The 15,383-nt window shown below is 41.0% G+C and overlaps 1 protein-coding gene across 4 annotated transcripts in view; it reads right to left on the bottom strand.

Annotated features, from left to right (window-relative positions):
* The window catches only part of plxnb1b (plexin b1b), a 388,691-nt gene that overhangs the window by 150,085 nt on the left and 223,223 nt on the right, over positions 1-15,383 (bottom strand). For 2 of the 4 annotated variants that reach the window (XM_028825049.2, XM_028825053.2), the window contains exon 3: positions 13,471-13,611. The exons of 1 other annotated variant lie outside the window; for it this stretch is intronic. The gene's annotated coding sequence lies outside the window, so the exon portion shown is untranslated. The remainder of the gene's footprint in view (positions 1-13,470; positions 13,612-15,383) is intronic. One more of the 4 variants, XM_028825050.2, reaches the window with a different exon arrangement.

The raw sequence follows: 15,383 nt of genomic DNA, 5'->3' as shown, positions 1-15,383 counted from the left end.
CGAATCTAAAGCTTTCGCCCCCCCACTATAGGTTATAGTAGGGGAGGAGGGCGCAAAGCAAAAAATAAAAGAGCCTTTGTAATTAATTCCTTCTTTGCTTGAGCAGGTCCGTACGTTGTAATATTTATGGAATGGGGCTTGAAAAGCTATTGAGTTATGGAAAATGTTAGGGAGTAACAGTGACACTGAGGCCAAGAATCTGTGCATATATGTGGAAGGTGGCCGGTTCAATCCCATTACTGCCAAAAGGGATCCTACTCCGTTGTCCCTTAGAGCAAGACCCTTAATCTAAAAACTGGATGCTGTGCAATGGGTGACCCTGCACTATGATCCCCAAAAGGACATGCAAAAAGATAATTTCCTTTTGGGGATTAATACTTTGTATTAAATGCAAATATATCAAAAAGTGAGAGGCAAACTTTGTTACAGTGAGTGGCCATTATGGATATCAGGTGAATGTGGCACTCTGGTGGTAAATTATAGGGTGACCAGATTTTGAAAGTCCCAAACCTGAACACTTGTGTAGCATGTATGCCCAAGTATAAAGCCTGTCCTCATCTGTTTAATGCCTGCTGTATATCACCGTCGGCAGAGAGAGATCAGGCCATGGTGGATTAAAAAAACACTTTCACAAATCAACACATCTGATTCTACACAGTGGTTGATGTGGAAACAAATAAATTGTAGCACTGTCCATTTTTGTCAGCTTTTTAAAACAGAACAATCTAGACGAGGACACACCATTCAGCCCAACAAAGCTCATCAGTCCTATGCATTTAATTCTTCCTAAATAACATCAAGTCAAATTCTGAAAGTCCCTAAAGTCCTACTGTCTACCACACTACTTGGTAGCCTATTCCATGTGCCTGTGGTTCTCTGTGAGAAGAAAAACTTTGTAATGTTTGTGCAAAATTTACCCTTAACAAGTTTCCAACTGTGTCCCCGTGTTCCTGATGAACTTATTTTAAAATAACAGTCTTGATCCAGTGGACTAATTCCCTTTATAATTTTAAACACTTCAGTCATGTCACCTCTTAATCTTCTTTTGCTTAATCTGACAAGGCTCAGCTCTTTTAGTTCTTCTTCATAATTCATCCCCTGTAGCCCTGGACTCATCCTAGTCGCTCTTCTCTGGTCCTTTTCTAGCACCGCTATGTCCTTTTTGTAGCCTGGAGACCAAAACTGCACACAGTACTCCAGATGAGGCCTCACCACAGTGTGTTATAAAGGTTGAGCAGAACCTCCTTGGACTTGTACTCCAAACACCGAGCTATATAACCTAAACTTCTGTTAGCCTTCCTTAATGGCTTCTGAACACTGTCTGCCAGTTGATAGCACAGAGTCCACTACGACTCCTAAATTCTTTTCATAAGGTGTACTTTCAATTTTCAGACCTTCCATTGTGTATTCAAACCTAACATGTTTAATTCCTGTGTGTAATACTTACGTATGCATACATTTAATTTCACCTGCCACAATTCTGCCCAAGTCTGTATGCTGTCCAAGCCCCTCTGTAGTGATTCAACAGATTCTCAATTATCTGCAAATCCACCTTGCTTTTTATCATCTGCAAACTTAATCAGGTTGATACAGTACATTCCTATTCAAATCATTTATATATATATATATAATATTCATCCATCCATTTTCCAACCCGCTGAATCTGAACACAGGGTTACGGGGGTCTGCTGGAGCCAATCCCAGCCAACACAGGGCACAAGGCAGGAACCAATCCCGGGCAGGGTGCCAACCCACCGCAGGACACACACAAACACACCCACACACCAAGCACACACTAGGGCCAATTTAGAATCGCCAATCCACCTAACCTGCATGTCTTTGGACTGTGGGAGGAAACTGGAGCGCCCGGAGGAAACCCACGCAGACACGGGGAGAACATGCAAACTCCACGCAGGGAGGACCCGGGAAGTGAACCCAGGTCCCCAGGTCTCCCAACTGCGAGGCAGCAGCGCTACCCACTGCGCCACCGTGCCGCCCATATATATTAAAAATAGCAGCAGCCCTAGGACCGACTCCTGTGGAACACACTTTTGACACTTGTCACTCCTTCCACTGCTGTTTCAATTTAACACAACTTCTTAGTCCACCTTTCCTCCTCAGGTGTTTTGACTGCACTATTACGGGTGTATCATTTTAAACTGAGGGTATAGGGTGGCATATGGACTCACCCCTTGGAGCTTCATACTCGCTATTCTAAATAGATTGCTTGTGTGGAAGTAACCCCCGAGGAAGACAGGAATAGTTCAATCAATCAGTCTTTATTCAGTCACAGATGAGTACATGGATTCATGCTTTGCAAAGCAGAAAAGCAAAGTTTTCCGGTTTCAATCGTCTTTTAATATTCATTTTCCTCCCTCCCCCTTACTTATGAAATAGCATCTAAGCATTTCATCAAATTAGCCAACTGTTACTGTTTTGTGTCAAGAGGGGCTCCAAAGAAGGAAAGGTCATCTTTCCTGCATCTAACAGACGTGTTCCTAAAGAAGGAAGTCGCCCTACTTCAGCTTACTTCACTTTATCTTATGACAGACGCCTGTATGAATAACCTGCCATTATAATAAAACAGCTTTTAATCCTTAGTAGCTTGCAAACAGTTACATTTTCTTTCACACTTGGATGTTTTGTTTCAATGCAGAAAAGGTTTATTAGATGGCCAGCCTGTTAAAACCAAGACATTCTGATATTCTTCAGTGATTTATAGGGTTGTATAACCTGAAATTAGGACTGTCCCTGTCTCCGCACTGTCTGGTCACCTTAGTAAATTATACTGACAGTGAAATAGTGAATCATTGTAAATCTGCGGATAATGGTACAGTGAGGTTAGTTTAGTGTAAGGTAAATAGATAGAGAGATAGATAGATACTTTATTAATCCCAAAGGGAAATTCACATACTCCAGCAGCAGTATAATACTCAGTAAATGTGCATATGCATGACGTGACAGGACACCATTTGTTTTCTTTGCTTGCCTTTTACGCTTGCACGGTTAATAGGATCATTTAACTTACCTGTTATGACTTAAAGCACTGAGAGGACTGAGGTGCTGATACACGGTCTCTCTTTTGCTTGCGCTCAAGCCACTAGGAAGACTTCATAAAGCACAAACAACTTGCCGATGCAGTGGGATCCCCTGCACACACCTTGCTGATGGAGAACAGCTAAACAGAGGCTGCCCCACGCATGTTCAAGCAACCAGTGACAGCAACTTCTTACTCACGCAAGCAGTCTTCTGGTGCTTCATTACCTTATAATGGGGCACTGTTTGCCCTCAGTAGCAGCTATCGGAAGGTGAAAAAATAGCCAAGAATACACAAATAAATTAGTTGGTGTGACCTCTGTCAAGGTAAAATTGAAACGGTAAACTATTGTAATTCATAGTTGAAGTCACACATTGTTTCTTTATTTTAGGATGGACGAGATCGCAAATTAAAATTTGCCAATGCATGAAATTGGGGTTTTGAAATTTTAAAATTGGATTATGCACAACGAAAATTGAACTGTCTCAACAAATTTTAGAAAAATTGCTCCACATTTCAACAAAATTCATCCATAGTTGTTTCGTGCTGATGGACATGGGCTATCGCAATAGGTGCTGTCCTGCATGTGATTCTGAACACAGACTCCTGGATTTCACTGAAGTAGAAGATAAGGTTGCCAATTAATCAAACTGTCCACTTAATTAAGCATCTTGGTTGTGGGGTCAGTTTGTGCTGAATAACTTAAAAAATAATTGTACTTTGCATTGATCCATTTTTACTTTGACAGTAAATTATTCCTGTTGATCAATGTCAAAAAAAAACCAAATTAAATCCACTGTGATTCATGCTGCATAACAATAAAATGAGAGTACCAGGGGGTGAATACTTTTTATAAGTACTGTATATATACACATACAGTATAAGCATGTACATGATGTATACTATACAGACACAAATATCATGCTGTATGTGTATACAGTATTTCTGCAGCACACAGCCAAGTTTTGCCATAATGGTAACTCATTTGGGCACATGTTGAGTGCCAACACTGGGCAGGGTACCATTCTATCACAAAAACCCTTTAGGTGTTTTGTGTAGTTCTTTAGCAAGGAAGGAAGGTCACCCTTAACAGCAAAAGACTAATGAAGGAGCAAACATTACAAACGATATGCTGAATATAAATTTCACTTAAACTTACATTAAAGATGTTGGCTTTGCCAGAAGAGGTTAAAGTGTGTTAAAAATATTATTTCATAGTTAAATACTAATGAATATACAGTATGTAACACTCTCTTCTTCAAAGTCTTGTACTTGTCATCTATTTTCCTAACCTGCTTATCCATTTCAGGGTCATAAGGTGCTGGTGCCCATCCCAGAAACACTCAGTCATACAGAGCCACGTTAGAGATACTCTGTTACCTGTAAATACACCATTAAGATGCAAGAGAAAAATCTGAGAACCTGGAGGAGACCAACACTGTGACAAAGTGAGACGTTACTTACTTACTCAATAGCCTAAGCCCAGGTTTCAAAAAACAGGATTCTGAAGGTGGCAGTGCTAATCTGTGCTCCACTGTGCTCTCCACAATCAAACCAAACTTTTTCTTTGCTATGCTTGACCACCAGCACTCTGAAAATTCCAGCAGCTACACAGGAAGCATTTTCTTGATTGGTTTAGCAAATGATTTACTAAATCATTTGGAATTGCATCTCAAGGTGAAAGAAAGCTGCATATCCAGCAACAGCTTCTGTAGAATAGGAGATGGGGCCTCATATCTCCTACACTCTGGCTGCTGGCCTCCTTGGGAAAGTGAGTGAGAGAGGAGGGGTGGGGGAGCAGGAAGGAGAACTTTTTGATGACAGGTAAGATTCTGTCCCCCCAACCAGTCATCAAATGAACAGTTAGCTATGAAATGGGACATGAAACGGCACAGTCATGGTATGCCAGTCATTTGTAAGGTATGCACATTCATATGTATACTCGCATTAAGCTGATCCAAACTCACTTAACATGTAACGGCTGACCACTTACCCAGACCGGCCACTACACTACCGAGACTATTCCTTGGATAACCTGAGGCTTCTTGATCTAGTAACAAGCCGTACTCCTTACAAGTTGTACTTTTTCCTCACATGACGAAATAACAAGCAAACAGAACATAGGAATGTAAAATCAAACACGGATATATTGTAAATGACGAAGTCAAACAAATATTCAATAATATAAATATGTGCGCACAAAACACCACTATCCCAGTGCCACCAGTGCCACCACCCTTGCCCCTAAACACTAAGTAGAAACACGGACCACCAACACAAAGCTAGTTATACACGGCAACTGAAATGTGGTGATAAATGAGTCCAAAATAAAGTCCGCCGGTTTTGATACTGGCTGTAGTGTTATTGTGCTCTTTCCTGAAAACAAAAAACGACCTCACCGTGAAAGTCCTGGCAATGGCTGGTATGAATCCGAACCCTGGGGCTTCTCGGCACTGGCTGTCGTGAAGATGAATTGGATGTTGAAATAGCAAGCAGTGGAATGATGCAATGAACGGCAGTGATGCGTTGGTAATTGAATGGGTAAATTGTCTCCTTTCTCCTCTTGATTTCTTTCCTCTCTCCTCTCTTTTTGCCTTTTGCTCCTCTTGTTAAAATGTGGAATGTCCCAGATGTAACTGGTGGATCCAATAGGTGATTTATGTCTTGGGGCTGCGTCTCCCTCCATCATCCTTCCCCTTTTTCACTTACGGGGACAACATTTACTGATGCACACATATTTACAGGATAGTAAAAGGGATGATGAAAACAAAACGCAACTCAACACAGACATAAAACACATACTTATTATGTAGCCCCACTACAAACAAACAAAATGAATTGCATTGGACTATGAGAGGAAATTTATGTGAACAACCAATACAGAAGAATCCAAATGTGCACCAGCCTTTCTTCCAACCAAACATGCTTCTTTCTGACACAGCAAGAGTAAGATGACATGCCATTGGCGTACTATCTATATTACTAAACGGCAGTTGTATATATGCACGGACGCAGGACGACGGACTCAGCGCCCCAGAGTCAAACCCAGCGGCTTCCCAGACTCAGTAGGTAGCGCCCAAACAACACAACCTGTAAACTAAACTTCAGGTCACAATACAACCGCCGCCCAAACGCGCACACCACCGCATATAAAACCTTCGTTTAGTAATGTTTACGAAGGTTGTATATATGCACGGATGCCAGACGCAACCCATGCCAAAAGCGCACATGTACTTGCACAGCGCCCAACAGTCAAACCCAGCGGCTTCCCAAAGTCAGTAAGTGGCGCCCAAACAACACAACACAACCTGTAAACTAAACTTGACGTAAAGCGTGTACGCCAACAAGTTGCCATGGTGACATATTTAAACATTGACATAGAATAACTAGACGCCTCATGACTAGCAGAATCGTACGTCAACATCACCGCCATATTGTGAGTGGCACTGCTGTGGAGTGAAGTATTGAATAATGTGCTGCTTGGGATTGTACAAACCACTGTACGCTCCAAACCAGATCCTGGTGGATTACATTTCATAGGTAAGGCTGAACAATTGTTTTGGTTATATTTGGCCGTTAGAAAATCCCGTTTTATAATCTTAACTTTAGCTAAGCCGGGCTAAGCTAGCAAAGCTATGCATTTATGTGCTCAAGTGAGCCTCCAAACAACGTTTTGGCTAAACGTATTTAGTCACTATGTAGATTGTTGGTAGCTGTTAACATGTCTCAAACTTGATGATGTTTTTTCTCAAGGAGCACATTGAGGAAACACAGTTTGAAATTGACAACCATCATTTTATGCTCATGTCTGTAGTTGTGTCTGTCTTCCACAAACTAAGGCTGCACCATATTGCCAGACTGAATACTCTCAAAGTACAAGATCTGAGTGAGCGAGAGGAGTGTAAGTGTGGAGGAGATCAGTGAGGTTGTGGAGAGCTTTAAATGTTAAGAGCGATATTTAGTATTGTATTCTGTAGTTAACAGGGAACCAGTGAAGTTGACAGAGAATAGGTGTAATATGTTCAGTGAATTTACAACAGCAGGATATTATCCTGGCAGCAGAATTTTGAAGAAGTTCTAAGCGATTGATAGGTTTTTGTGGGATGCCAGATAGAATACCATTACAGTCATCTATACGTGACGTGATTCGGGCATTAAACAATACTTCAGTACTGTGTTGCGTAAGAACAGGACAAAGTCTGGAAATGTTTCGAAGATAGAAGGCGGCAGTCCCCGAAATGTTACTTATATGGAAGGAATGGTTAATAATAATAATAATAATTATTATTATTATTTAATAATTGCCATTATTAGTGTATAAATGGATATAAATAATTGCATTTAAACGATTCGCCAAAATCTGTTGTATGTAAACGATACTGTTTTAAACGTTATTTTTTCATCAGAAAACCTGGTGTCCATGTCTACCTGTATTAGTTTAAATAGCACTTTTGCCACTCGCAATAAGGCTGACGTATCGTGTCTACTGGGAAACACAGTGAATGTGGCATCTATCTATATATGTGTATGTATTTAAACTTGAGGTAGTGGTGACTACTGACAGTGCCAGCAGTCAGCTACTCCACAGTGCCTGCGGTCAGGGGTTCAATTATGATTCCTAACAGCAAACGACTTCTAGCTAACAACACACCCATAGAAAAACAAAAACGAGACTGCATGGATAAAAACAATGAATGAAGGAGCCTACAACGCGCTTCTGAAACACCAGAACCAAACGAGTCATGACTCCAAAAAGAAACAGCTTTACTACAAATATATTTATTTCATTAAATGAAAACCTTCCCAGGACGCTCGCACCCTCCATGATCTTACATCCCTTCAAAGATTGGAGGGAACAGAAAGTAATTGCCATTCTTGCATTTGCGATTCTTTAGAGAATCGGGGTTTACTGGTATCTACTATATGAAACCTCCAAGATACAATATCAGGAAGGGGTCTGCTGACCCATGTGCGGTATTTTTGAGCAAACGTGTTCAGATTCTACTAGCTATGTCCTATTCAAGTAATGTTTCATCTCTGATTTTTGGGCTATTTGATGTTTCATCTTATTCAAGGCAGCCATAAACTGAGAGCTCATGGGTCACGCATTTTAATAACAGATTGGTTTCTTGGTGACTGTAAGTTCACTGTATGCAATTTTTCCAAAATTGTGCCTACAGCAAGATGCATTAAGGGAGCTCTGTCAGCAGGGGAAGGAAAGGTTGTGGACTTAAAGCTCAGCCACTCTCACTGCCTCTTGTGTCGAGTTGCTTGAAAACCAGACGTTTCCCATTCCAAACCCCAACAAGAAATCCATGATCTTGGCTTGGTTTGCATCCAATTGGAGAAGAGTGTGGCTCCAAGTATGGGAACCTTCATCACTGTTGGCAGCCAGCAGCGCAGGAGGAACCCTGAACCTAACCCAGGATCATGCGTCATTCTATAAGGGATCTAAAGACAATCCGAGCAACCAAATTAATCATTCAGATAGTTGTGGTAATAAATTACAATTCTACCACATCTAATTTTAAATTAAAGTATGTCATTATTGTTGTTGGAAGTGATGTAGATGTTTTGGTGGACAATTGCATGTGTGGCAATACACTCAGAGTGTACGTGTGAGGAGCTGGCCGTCTACAGCAGTGGATGTTTCCAGGCCTCAAGCAGCATCCTGTCGTCCAGGTGAAACCTCTGCTAACATATTTGTTTCCTAGTCCCAGCAATTCATTGGATTTTTACCATTCAACCACGTAGCACCACACTCTCTGTAATCTTGCATTACTTTTGGTTGTATTTCATTATTTTTCACTGTTGCTACCAACCGATTTTTAACTTCTTCACAGGATAAAATGTGAATTATCATGATCTGGTATTACCTTTTTATGGATATTTTAATTCACCCTTACAATTTGTAATTCACTTCATCTTCCCTTTGACTGTTCATTTACTTCCATCATACTGGAAGAAACTCTTCGGTGCAACTTTAACATTTCCAATAATTTTCTTCTCTACCTGCCTCTTGGCTATTCTTTCTTTCATTTTACAGTTGCTTTACATAGCAAAATCACCAATGTCAAAATCAGACCTAAAGTGCATGTATGGAGTGTTTCCACGTATGTACCTTACATGGTAGTTTAACACTAGTGAATTAGCTATGTAACTTCTTACTTTCCAACTTAGCAGCTCTCTTAAATTCCCTTTTGTTTATAAATTTTGGGATAAACTAAGGTATGGCACAGTAGAGCAGTGCTGCTACTTCACGGATCCAGTGTTCTGGGTTAGAATCGTGCATGGATGTTCTCCCTGTGTCTGCATGGATTTTCCTCACAAATCCCCAAAGACAAGCAGATTAGGCAGATCATCAGTTCCAAAGTGGCCCTGGACTAGCATCCTGTCCAAGTCTGCTTACTAGCTTGTGCCCAAATACTGTCAGGATAGGCTCCGGACCCCGAAGCCCTGACTTGGATTGAGCAGGTTTGAGAACATAATGACTTGTGTTGAGTACAACAAAACATGACTTCTCAACTGTCTTCATATCCTAAAGTTCAACATGTGTTTTCAACACAAGATTTGCACTATTTTATTTTTTGTAAACATGCTGATTAATAACATCATAAAAAATATATTCAGATCTATTGATCTGAGTGTCAAATATGGTGGTGTGTAATACTGGAGGAACCTCAGGGGACTGTCCTACACCACAGACTTCCAAGCACCATACCAGCGCTTCCCATCTACAGACATTTTCTGAGGACTCATCCATCACAGGCTGCATTAATAATGGAGACAAGTCAGAGGACAGGAAGGTTGTGGAGGAAGGACATCATGTTGTGGTGCAAGGACAACAACCTGCAACTCAACATCAGTAAGACCAAAGGAGCTGGTGGTGGATTTCCGGCATGAGACCAGTTGCCATTCAGGATGAGGACGTGGAACTGTTGCAGAGCTACAAGCACCCGGGGTTCACATAAACAACAAACTGGACTGGTCTGACAATACTGTAACGTTGTACAACAAGCGCCAGAGCAGACCGGACTTGCTAAGCAGACTCGGGTCTTTTGATGTGTGCAGCAAAGTAAGTTGTTCTATGCTGGGGTCTTCTGGGTAAGCAACCTGAGCTCAAAAGAAGCACATTGCCTAAGCAAACTTTTCAGGAAAGCCTGCTCCATCAAAAGGGCGAACCCTGGACACGATAGAAGCTGTTCTGGAAAAGGAGATGATGGCAAAATTGGATGCCATCATGACAAATCTCCACCTTCTCCTCCAGGAGGTGCTCTCTTGGAGCACTTTTATCCACAGGCTCCTTCTACCAGAGTATACTAAGAAGTGCCTTTTGGGGGTCTTTTCTGCCTACTACTATCACACAATTCAATGCTTCCACCCAATGTACAGTGGAACCTCGGGTCACGACCGTAATTCGTTCCAAAACTCTGGTCACAACCCGATTTGGTCGTGACCCTAAATAATTTCCCCCATAGGATTGTATGTAAATACAATTAATCCGTTCCGGACCATACGAGCTGTATGTAAATATATATACACTTGCTCGCTCTCTCGCTGCACAAGGAATGCATAGGGAGAGACTGAAATCATCGGCGCGTACGAACCGGAAGGGAAACTGGCTTGTTCGTCACCCGAGTGTGTGGTCGTGAACAGATGTAAAAGTTTGGCGAACTTTTCTGGTCGTAACCCGATTTGTACGTGGTCCGAGACGTTCGTGACCCGAGGTTCCACTGTACTTGTTAAGTTTAGACTGATTGATGGATTGATCGATTGATCGATTGGCTGTATTATCTATCCTGTGAGTCTGTATTCTTGTTTTGTATGTTTTTGCTGCTGTATTTATCTGATTTTCCCCTTGGGATTCATAAAGTTTATCTAATATGGTTTCTGAAATTTCAAAACTTTCCATTATTGAACCTCTCTATGTTAAAACTGTGTGTCTTCAATTATAGATTAGCATAATGTTTCAAATTTAGCTTGTGAGAGGTAATTTTAACCTGGATCTTTTGTATATTTCCCTCTTTTACATGTAGGATAGCTGCTCCTGTTAGCTACACAGATCCCCAGTATAAAATAGTGACGTGGCAACAGAGTCAATGGTGCCTGAACAAGTAGCGGCCAGGAACAGATCTACCATCAGGGCTTTTTGGGTGTGCACCCAGGGGCCCATGACGGCAATAAACTCAATCAAAGTATTCATTATCCCAGAATTGAAATGAGCAAGGGGGTCTTCCTCCTGTTTGATGATAATAGTCTACTATCCATGTACTGAAAAGACTAAAGGGGAAATACTGTGCTACATTAAATGACCCGATGTCCACGCGCTCCTTTTTTAAAAGTATGATCAGCTCTCCAAGATAAGTCAGCCAGGGTACTTAATCTGGCCTTGATAGTGGTGGCATTTAGAATGAACCCAAGCCACTTCCACTCACTCTGTTAGTGTAGGTGCAAGTGTGATGAAAGCTGTATGGCCACTGGTTGTGCAATGGGAAATAGGCCGATTGCTTGTTCACGCAAGCGTCATCTGCGAAACTACAACCCTTTGGTGCTCCATGGGTTGTTAGTGAAAGCACTTGCACCCACAAAGTATAAAAAAAGGTCAGAGTAGGACAGAGTGGGGATCGAGGAAAAAAGAAAGAAGGAGGGAAGAAAAATCAAGGAACACGGTAGAGAGAATTAAGAACAGAGATTGGGAGTGTGACCCAGTGCGGAGGACAGGAGTCAAGGCAGTCAGAAGACTCCATGGTGAGAGGAACGTCACTGCAGGGGCAGGTCGCTCTGGTTGAGCAATTGGGAGGAGCACGAGTATCCGAGGACGGCAAGGGATGGTAAGATGATGGAGCCAGACTTTAGGATTCCCAGTTAGTACCAATCAAGGTGGCTGGGACGCAAGCAATGTAATGGTTCAACGCATTTGTCGTCTCTCAGCTCAACTCAGAAGACCCAATGGGGTGCATGGGAGAGGCAAGGGAGTCAGAGAAGGAGAGACGTACTAAGGCTAATTTTAACCCTGTGTTTTATTCTTGACTTTTTAATCTATTTACTTGGATTATTTATTGATTGATTTTTATCTCTCACCAAGTTTTTATGGATTATTTGAGTCATTGGTCATTAAAGAATTTGCATTGCACAATTTAGTGGACACTGGCAGATTTGAATGAACTGCACTACAAACGTTTTGCACCTAACTTGTTATTTGTGGCTTCATTGCTTTCATTACTATCAATATCTTGAAAACAGGAAGATGGTAAGGTTGTGGGCACCTGGGGCATCACAAACTATATGAGGTTTATGTGTGGAGTTACTTAATATCAAAGTGAGTGCGGGTAAGAGGGGAGCGTTCATCTGTTTCTTAGAGGGATCACCAGATCAGGGTTGGATCTGCTGAATTACAGACAGCGAAGTGAGGACAGGATAATGATCACAACTGGCTCCGATTTACCTAAAGAGTGGAGTTCAGATTAAATAAACATGAGAAATGGAAAGTATAATGGTGACGAGTCTTTTGAATAAACAGGAGAAATAGACAAATCGTCCAAAAAATTGCTTTTGGAAATTATCTCTGCACAGCTAAGGGCTACAGAATAGGTGAATGGCTGGATTGATGCCTGAATAGATTTTAGGAGTCATTTTCAATATTCCCTGCAATTATTTGTATTTCTTTATATAATTGATTTTTGAACGTGCCACTTATGACTTTTTGACTATTCTAGAAAAACCTCACGCTATTAAAATACAGTTTGGCACTGGATATAATAAAGAACATCTTTTTGCGCTGTTTTTGTAGTGGTTGGTGTCCCTCATTCCCACACTGGGGCTCGGGTCATAAACTCCAAGATGCCCAGGATTTGATATGTGCTGGGGCAGAGGGCATGAGGCATCACATACTTAGAAGCATTTTAACTAGAAATGTTAGGAAAGTGTTTTTCCCCATCTATTGAAATAAAACTTTTGTGTGTGTTTATTTTATGCATCAGCTCTACTAAGAGAAACACATGCAGCGTGTAAGGTTCAGTTATGAGCCAATTGTTCTTTGTATTGCCATTGTGTTCACCAATCTCAAATAATGATGCTTGCACCTTATGTTGCCTAGTGCTATCCCATCATCCAAAAAAATGTTGGCAGAATCAAAACAATATCAAATATAGCATTTATTTAATTGGAGCGCTCTGAATTAATAGACCTTTGCTACAGGGGTGACCTTTTCTTCTGCTGCCCAGTGAGCTTTTATTCACCTCCCATCTTTTACCTTACTGAACAGTAGAAGGCAGCATTAGCTAGCACAGTGAGCTCATGTTCTCTTCAGTCCCTCAATTTGTGATGTTTTTATAAGGTCATCATAACCATACTGTTAGCATTCATAAAATCTTAATAAATGCCTGATGTTGCCAGAAGCCAAAAAAAAAAGGGAAACAACGAAGCACACTCACCCACATACCTGCTTTCCAGAAGCCGAACAAGCCGAGAAATCCTAGCACATACGTTTGTGTTCAAACGCTGACCTTTGACCTTTCACCTCCAACGAAGTAGAGCGGAGCGGAGCTGAGCCGAGCAGCCAACTGGAGATGTCCCTAAAATCACAAGTGGAGGAATGTTTTCTTAGCAGACAGCGACAACAACAAGGAAACCGGAGGTTAACATAAACAGAGGGTGATTAAGAGCAAATTTTTCTCCCAGCTGCAAAAGAGCCGAGTAAGCGGTCAGTGTGGGGGCCCCCCAAAATAAATAAAGCCAAGTTCATGGTATTGTTACCGACCGCGTGCTTCTGACCAGCCTGTACTCACTTTTCATCAGTTCTCATCAGAAAGCTTTGTAAGCATTACTGGCAAAGATTTGGCAGGGGTGGCAGGCTTAAGTAGAAGTGTTGAAACGAAAGGTAAAAGAAGTTGCATTAAATCATCTCAGGCACCAGAAGGGGAATTTTTGGCATTTCGATACCACCAGGGCTATGAATGAAGAGGTTATACCTGCACAGAAGGAAGCTAGAAAGGAGTATGTCAAGTGCTACTTATACGCAAATATCCTCTGTGTACTGGGCAGGGATTATCAAGAGGGAACAGACCCAGATACCCATGTGGCACACCAATGAAAGAAGGCTGCCATCCTCAGAGCTACCTAAAGGGTGAGGGCTGGGCTGTGAATGGAGAGCTGAAACCCACAGAGAGGAGCCAGAAACACCAACATTCTGGTGAGAACCAACAGATCATACTCATCAAGAGAGAGACCGGATAGGAAGCAGAGTTAGAGATGTGCGATTCAGGTAGAGGCTTAGAGATCCTGATGTTCTGAAAGTCATCTTCTGCAAAGAACGAGTCCATAGACATATCAGTGAAGCGTGCCCTCCAGACAAAAAAAAAAAAACAAAAAAAACTCATTGTTAGGCCATTTTTGGACCATATTTCATGCAGGAAATTACACCCTTATGATTAAGACTAAACCAATTGGTGTCTCCATCATAAATGATCAGAAGGACTTGAAGGTGTGCCTGTCACATCAACTGACCCCGGGGGTTCACCTCATATCAGGATATGAGGAGACAAAGTTACTCCTTTTCACAAACCTTCAAAAAAATGGGACTTAGTAATAAGAACATTTGGAGTGTTTATTATGCTCTTTTGATGTTGCTAATCACAAAAATTATACTTTTGATGTCTGCTTCTTTACTGGTGGTCCTAGCCCTCCAAAGTAATGAGAAATTTCAAAGCTAAGCATATGGGGTATCATTTTAGACTATTTCAAGGTCAAAGATTATGAATATGATGTGATTTTTGATCCTTTACTAGTGATCTAGCCCTCTATGGACCTCTATCAGAGGGAGGAAAATACATTTCTGTTACAACGGAGAAAATCTAGACTTTAAATATTTAAATTAAAAAATTGTAATATTTCAAATGTTTTACAAAATTGGCTTTGTTTATGATGTACTTTTACCTCATAAAGCAAATCATCAAAATTTTTTTTTTTTTTTTATATATTTTATTAATTTTATTGTAATCATTCCATACAAGTAGATCAAATTTTACAAAAAAATAGGATTGAAAACAAATCAAACCCCACCCCTGAGAAGGAGAGCATGGCCAAAGGAGTAATACTTAAAGCTTGTAAACATATCTAAATTGTTGAGTTTAATAGGGCAATAAAGATAAATGGAGAAGGAAAAGAAATGTGGAAATAATTATTTCTTCTTATTCTAAATTATTATTGATTAGATCCTGCCAGATTTTGAAAAAGTTCTGTACAGATCCTCTAACTGAGAATTTGATTTTTTCCAATTTCAAATAATATAAAACATCGGTTTCCCACTGACTTATCAGAGGAGAGTTAGGATTCTTCCAATTTAACA

Source organism: Erpetoichthys calabaricus, chromosome 18 (assembly GCF_900747795.2).
Source record: "Erpetoichthys calabaricus chromosome 18, fErpCal1.3, whole genome shotgun sequence".
Classification (NCBI taxonomy): domain Eukaryota; kingdom Metazoa; phylum Chordata; class Cladistia; order Polypteriformes; family Polypteridae; genus Erpetoichthys; species Erpetoichthys calabaricus.
Note: the sequence above shows the minus strand (reverse complement) of the source record. Positions and strands in the feature narration are given on the sequence as shown.